The sequence below is a fragment of the Pseudophryne corroboree genome, chromosome 4 (genome assembly GCF_028390025.1).
Source record: "Pseudophryne corroboree isolate aPseCor3 chromosome 4, aPseCor3.hap2, whole genome shotgun sequence".
NCBI lineage: Eukaryota > Metazoa > Chordata > Amphibia > Anura > Myobatrachidae > Pseudophryne > Pseudophryne corroboree.
Window position 1 is genome coordinate 914369934 of NC_086447.1, and position 7884 is coordinate 914377817.

At 46.4% G+C, this 7884-nt stretch overlaps 1 pseudogene; it reads right to left on the bottom strand.

Annotated features, from left to right (window-relative positions):
* Nucleotides 1-983: 983 nt before the first annotated feature.
* On the bottom strand, nucleotides 984-1086 carry LOC134913562 (U5 spliceosomal RNA; annotated as a pseudogene).
* Nucleotides 1087-7884: the final 6798 nt, after the last annotated feature.

Here is a 7884-nt window from a genome sequence, read left to right on the forward strand (position 1 = left end):
GCTGTCTGGTTTTGTTACCCCAAACAGAGGGGAATAAATAACCCTGACTCTGTTGGTGTACTACTGCCTGGATTTAAAAACAGCTGAAACCCAGCAGAGAAGAAATGGCAACCTGCCAAACCGTTCGACAGAAGCAGTCTTGTCCTTTAATCTGTAAATATCTGAGACATCCATGAATTGATGTCTGGAAACCCCGCAAATGTAACGTGTAAAGACGCGCTTCCAGAATTGGAACATGGAGATGCCTAAGAGGTCATCAAGCCACTGGCTAGCTGACTGTAGCGTTGTGTCGTTACAAGGCGTGACTGTTTTGTCTTTGAAAAAACTGAAGTCTAAAGAGATTAAACGCCGGCACAAGTATTTCCGTTTTGATACTGGCTGCGGTAATGGCTGAATATCAAATTTAGGACCAACAAGCTCTGGCCTTGTCGCGCTTAAACTAGCGACGATGAAAGTAACCGGCGTTAACAGAAGCTTTACAGATATACTCTGCAGCTTCTTTTCCATTGTTTCCATACATAGAGTCTAGTGACCCAAATGTATTCTGGGTTTTTATAATGTTTTACACAGACGCATTTACCAATGGCGGATCGCGTCATTTTGGAAACGATTAAATAGTGGTTAGAATCTACTCAGTCTCTGTAAAAATGGAGACATTGACTCACTGGGATTTAGCAATGTATGGTTGTCAAAAACCCCGCCCTATCTGAGTGCTGGTCTAATGTACCCTTCTCACTGGTAGTTATCGGTGAGATTTGACATAGAATCGTGCATTAAATTATAAGACCAGTCAACAACTGTCTTTTGTTAGAGCTGGCGGAGTAACTTCCGAGACTCCGATGTTACCGCTCTTGTACTTTGAATTGCCAATGCTTAACATAGGTTTGTAGTCTGCGCTAGAGCCTTACTCGCTATGCAGACAGACCCCACAATAGGCAACGGACAGACACTTGCACGACTTTATGTGTTATATATATATTTTATTGCTGAACAGCATATTAATATGAAACTCATGGTTGTTTCTCTCTTACAGAAATCTATAGTAAAAGCGAAAGATTTATTCGATCTGAAGAGAAACCAGAGTATTCTTTATGTGAAAAGCAGTTCACATGGGCATGTGAAACCCGAACCAAATTCCCACTAACACCCCTGCGCCTCTGGTGGCTTAGAGATGTAGGGCAGGAATGTTCCAGAATTACACACTGGAAAACAACAGGAAGCATGGTTAAAATGGCCCCTTTGCCATGCTGACCGTGATAATCACAGAACATGACAAATGTTTCCGTGTTAATCTAGCCTATTATACAGTATAATCACAGGCTGGGTACAACACATGCTCTATTAATAAATATATATATATATAGGCTCAATAGCCTATGATAATTACAGACATTAATATATTTATACAGCATTAATATAGGCTCAATAGCCTATTATACAGTGATAATCACAGACTTAATATAGGCTCAATAGCCTATTATATAGTGATAACCACCAACATTAATATATAGGCTGAATAACCTATTATACAGTGATAATAACAGCCATTATTATAGGCTCAATAGCCTATTATACTGTGAAACTCACAGACAGTTATATAGGCTCAATAGCCTATTACTCCCAGGACAGGTAACAATACATTATAAATACCTGTGATATATATATAGCTGCCTATACACTGCTGCTGTGTGCTGCTGTTTATATATTTAATCCGCCAGAATTCCACTGCTATTTCCCCTTTGCAGCCGCGCTGTAATCAGCCAGGTTCCCCCCTCCCCCTCTCTGCATGGAGGCGAGAGATACCTTTTAAAATAGCGGAGGGCGGCTGGACGGGGCGCCGTAGCTGTCGCTAGGCGAGCTGCGGCGGATCTCCTGTGGGCGCTGCACTTGACTGAGCGTCTGACAGGAGGACGGAGCGCCTGGGCCGGAAGGACGGAGCGCCTGGGGCCGGAAGGACGGAGCGCCTGGGGCCGGAAGGACGGAGCGCCTGGGGCCAGAAGGACGGAGCGCCTGGGGCCGGGAGAACAGAGCGGCAGACGGAGACATACAGCGCTGACAGCGCTGGACGGAGCGGCTGTTAAGTGGCAGTGAGCGGTAGTGAACGGACCCCCACAGCGGGGCGGCAGCCTGCGCTGACCGCCCCGTTTCCCCACATACCTTTTCTCCGGTCATAGCTGCGACGGGGCTTCTATCTGTAAGCTCCGTCCAGCTTCTTGATCACTTCATCATGGCTGTGACGGGGCTTCTTTCTGTAAGCTCCGTCCAGCTCTTTGATAACTTCTTCCTGGCTGTGACGGGGCTTCTATCTGTAAGCTCCGTCCAGCTCCTCAGATCATGGCTGTGACGGGGCTTCTATCTGTAAGCTCCGTCCAGCTCCAGCTGCTCAGATCTGTTGCAGGAGACAGTGGACTGCCTGTGGCTGTGAGGGTGCTCTTTGTGAGGACCGACACGCCATGCGCTGCTCCGTGCAGCGGCACTATCCCGGACCCATGTTTTTCCAGAAACTGGGAAGGGATGTGCTAATGAAAAATTAAAAAGTAAAAAATGAAAAATTAATAAAATCTTCCACCAAGTGTGGGAATCCCACAAGCCGATGTTAGTGCTTTGAGCACAGAAAAAACACTGGGTTCGTACACTGAGGTACTCTGGGATATGGAGGGGTGGAGAGTTCTAAATTTAAATATTCAGTGCCTTTGTTCTGCTACGCCGTCCATATCCCAAGAGTACTCCAGTGACCCCTAGTGGATGAAGAAGAAACCCTGGCTGAGGAAGACCTGGAGTTCTCTCATTCGGTGCTGCAGAGTCATCCGCACTCTCCCGCCCGTTTGGGAGCTTTGGTATAATCCCCATGGTCCTTACGGAGTTTCCAGCATCCACTAGGACGTCAGAGAAAATAAGAATTTACTTACCGATAATTCTATTTCTCGTAGTCCGTAGTGGATGCTGGGCGCCCATCCCAAGTGCGGATTGTCTGCAATACTTGTACATAGTTATTGTTACAAAAATCGGGTTATTATTGTTGTGAGCCATCTTTTCAGAGGCTCCTCTGTTATCATGCTGTTAACTGGGTTCAGATCACAGGTTGTACAGTGTGATTGGTGTGGCTGGTATGAGTCTTACCCGGGATTCAAAATCCTTCCTTATTGTGTACGCTCGTCCGGGCACAGTATCCTAACTGAGGCTTGGAGGAGGGTCATGGGGGAGGAGCCAGTGCACACCAGCTAGTCCTAAAGCTTTTACTTTTGTGCCCAGTCTCCTGCGGAGCCGCTATTCCCCATGGTCCTTACGGAGTTCCCAGCATCCACTACGGACTACAAGAAATAGAATTATCGGTAAGTAAATTCTTATTTGTTTACCCTTTTCTGTAGTGCAGGACTGCAGGGGAGAGCCAGGGAGCGATCCTTCCAGCTGAGCTGTGAGGGAAAATGGCGCCAGTGTGCTGAGGGAGATGTCTCCGCCCCTTTTTTGGCGGACTTTCTCCCGCTATTGTAAAAGTTCTGGCAGGGGTTAATAAACACCTATATAGCCCCTGGGGCTATATATGGTGTCAGTTCGCCAGCCAAGGTGTTAATATTGCTGCTCAGGGCGACCCCCCCAGCGCCCTGCACCCATCAGTGACCGCAGTGTGTGGTGTGCATGAGGAGCAATGGCGCACAGCTGCAGTGCTGTGCGCTACCTTGGAGAAGACAGAAGTCTTCAGCCGCCGATTTTCCGGACCTTCTTACTTCTGGCTCTGTAAGGGGGACGGCGGCGCGGCTCCGGGACCGGACGACGAGGTCGGGTCCTGTGTGCGATCCCTCTGGAGCTAATGGTGTCCAGTAGCCTAAGAAGCCCAAGCTACCACCACTTAGGTAGGTTCGCTTCTTCTCCCCTTAGTCCCTCGGTGCAGTGAGCCTGTTGCCAGCAGGTCTCACTGAAAATAAAAAACCTAACATACTTTCTTCCTAGCTCAGGAGAGCCCCTAGTGTGCATCTCCTGAGCCCCTGCACACTAGGGGCTCAGGAGAGCCCCTAGTGTGCAGCCGGGCACAGAAATCTAACTGAGGCTTGGAGGAGGGTCATAGGGAGAGGAGCCAGTGCACACCAGGTAGTCCTAAATCTTTCTTTAGAGTGCCCAGTCTCCTGCGGAGCCCGTCTATTCCCCATGGTCCTTACGGAGTCCCCAGCATCCACTAGGACGTCAGAGAAATATACTTCTTTTCAGCATAAAACACACACAAAAAAACCATAGTAGTAGCGATATCACATATGAAAACAGGACATAGAATGAAAAAAACAACACATAGGGGTATATTTACTAACATTCGTAATTTTCCGAAAGAGGTCAAAGTTCAATCACGAATGACATCGAAAGTGTAAAATTGCAACTTTTTGAATTTATTACGACTAATTTACTAAGCTGCCGTATTTTGCATTTTCGGGTTTTCCGAATTCGTTTTTTTTGGCAGTGTTTTACGTGAGTGAATTGTAAAACACTGCCGACTTTAATATAATGAATCTCGGCCGGATTTGGGAGATCCGTGCTGGGCTTCATTGTGCACCTCGTTAAAAAAAAAAAAATAGTTTAAATGTTTAAAAAAAATTGCGTGGGGTCCCCCCTCCTAAGGCAAACCAGCCTCGGGCTCTTTGAGCCAATCCTGGTTGCAAAAATATGGGGAAAAAATGGACAGGGGTTCCCCCATATTTAAGCAACCAGCATCGGGCTCTGCGCCTGGTTCCAAAAATACGGGGGACAAAAAGCGTAGGGGTCCCCCGTATTTTTGAAACCAGCATCGGGCTCCACTAGCTGGACAGATAATGCCACAGCCGGGGGTCACTTTTATACAGTGCCCTGCGGCTGTGGCATCAAATATCCAACTAGTCACCCCTGGCCGGGGCATCCGTGCATGCCTATCCAATCACTGCTCAAAAAAGCAGATGTTTTTTTTTAGCACTTTTTTACGATTTGTAATTTTTCACGGCAGTGTTTGGCTATTTTGAGATTTGCACTTTTTAGTAAATGACCGAGTTCTACTAATTTGCTGGCGTATTTGACCAATGGTGTATTCATTCGTATCTTTTTTTATTGGACTTCCAAAAAAATATGAATGCCCTCATCACTGCCGTAATTTGAGTTTAGTAAATGACCGAGATGACACTTTGAAGAAAAAACGGCATCTCGGTCAAAATCGGGACCTTAGTGAATATACCCCACAAAGTCAATGTTTCTTTTTAAAACCACTTATTCCTATGCTTCAATGTATCTGTATTCAATTTGCACCATTAGTTTGTTAGAGGTCAGCAAAGCAGTAACCACATACGCTGCCAGTTCTCAGAGCTTGCAAATGTTTTTATTACAGATATGGAGCAGCTTTGATAATAAGCAGATAGACAGTAGATGCCTGGTTAGTAATCAACTAGCATCCCAGTATATAATATTCACATGCAAGGCTCCATTATGACTCTCTAATCAAAGAGTGACTTGTATTAAAGCTGTTCCAGCCGCTATATTTACCCCAGCTGTAGTCCAAGCGTTGCCACGCTATACGTATTTTGCAGCCACATATTTGTAAATCTTTGCAACTGGAGCTGAACTGTGCAAAAGGAAAAAAAAAATGTAGGACATCATTCCGAGTTGTTCGCTCACTAGCTGCTTTTAGCCTACTGGGAGTGAATCTTAGTATAGTAAAATTGCGAACAAAAGATTCTCAAAATTGCGAATAAACAGTTCTTAGCAGTTTCTGAGTAGCTCCAGACTTACTCGGCATCTGCGATCAGTTCAGTGCTTGTCGTTCCTGGTTTGACGTCACAAACACACCCAGCGTTCGCCCAGACACTCCTCCGTTTCTCCAGCCACTCCCGCGTTTTTCCCAGAAACGGTAGCATTTTTTCGCACACACCCATAAAACGGCCTGTTTCCGCCCAGAAACACCCACTTCCTGTCAATCACATTCCGATCACCAGAACGAAGAAAAAACCTTGTAATGCCGGGAGTAAAATACCTAACTGCATAGCAAATTTACTTGGCGCAGTCGCAGTGCGGACATTGCGCATGCGCATTAGCGGCTAATCGCTCCGTTGCGAGAAAAAAATAACGAGCGAACAACTCGGAATGACCACCGTAATTTTTTTTTAACACTGGTATGACACAGCACCCCAGCTGTACAGAGATTGAGTCCAATGGGGATATTCAATTAGCCGTGGATTGCTGGAGCAATCCAATTAGAGGGAGTTATCCCACGTGTGAATGCTCAGTGTTGGACAGAACCTCGTAACTCAGTGTAAAAATGGTAAAATGCAAATGTGACCGATTTCATTGGTAATAATCACAACTTTGGGTGTCATTCCGACCTGTTCGCATGCAGTGGTTTATCACTGCAGTGCGAATGGGTGCGGAATGTGGATGTGCGACGGCCGCAGTGCGCGTGTGGGACGTTGCCCTGGTAACAGGGGTCGCCGGGTTGCGTTGTGCCTTGAGAAGCGGTCGGAGAGCGAACCGCAAAGAAGATGGACAGGAAGAAGGCGGACCTGGGCGTCTCCACAGCGTTTGCAGCCGTTTTCGGGGAGTGGATTGGAAAACACAGGCGTGTCCAGAACAGAGGGCGGATGTCTGACGTGAGAGATAGCTTCAGCATCGCAGGGATCATCGCACAGGGTAAGAAGGTATCGGGCTGGTTAAGTTCTGCTTAAATTTTTTTTTAGCTTAGCAGGGCTACACAAGTGATCGCAGCTCTGCTAAGCTAAAATACTCTCCCCCATAGGCGTGGACTAGTTGATCGCAGCAGTAGCAAAAAGTTGCTGGCTGCAATCAACTCGGAATGACCACCTTTGTTCTGTACAAATAGCATAACCTAAACATGCAGCATCGCGGATCTCCCAGCCGGAGTACATTTAGAAAAGAAAAAAAGCAGATAATAGACAAATATGAAATAACTCATTATGATATAATACGGAACATATTTGTAGTTATAGAATGTGAGAGCATCACGATGGTTTAAGACTCCCAGTTTCCTGAAAGAATCTGATCACATCTGGTATATTCATCCCTCTAAACTCTGGATGTGTAGCAGCAATATACTGGAAAACGCTGTGGAGCTGGGACGCATCCATATTTTTGATGTTGCTGAAGAAGATCTCTTTAGCGTCACTTTGTTTGGCCAGTTCCGGTTCCAGGCTGGAGCTGACGGCACACTGTGACACAGAAGGAACCGATTCATCTACAGTCTTTGGACTATAACCGAGGTGCTCTGGATCAGCCTGGCCTGTGGGTGCTGGAGCCTGGTGACTGCTGGCGGGAGATTCCTGAACCCCCGTTGCGTTTGCTTGCTCTGGCTGGAATATCTTCAGCGCATTATTACAGTCCTGAAGGATCATTTTAACAAACGAGGCGTCCTCCTCATTCCGTATCTCAAAGTCTCTCATGTACGCAAAGAATTCATCATTGTGTGTAAATGGCGATTGATCCAGAAGTTTCCATTTCTCTCGCTCTGCTTCATATTGATCGCTGCTCTTGGGGCAATCACTTTCATTATGGACATATTTGGCCATTTTGGCAGGTGTTGGACCCTTGTCGGCAATTGCTAACGTTTTCATTTCTTTTCTCCCATACTTATAGTAAATCTCTCCTGCAGCGCAACGTACTGCTTTTTCCATGCCATACATTGTTACCATGTGATTCTTGGAAGCTAATACTTTGGGATGGTGTCTGCGCAAATACCTCTCCACATGCCTCAAATCACATAAATGAAGAAGCATGTCTGGTCTCCGCAATATCAAAGGGCAGAGGTGACATATGTACAGGTAGTTGCCCATCTGCACTTCCACAACGTGCTCCAAGCCCAGTATGAGGTCATCCTTCATATAGGTGTCCAGGAAATGCTGCAAGCTCTTTAGCTGAGGAACCATT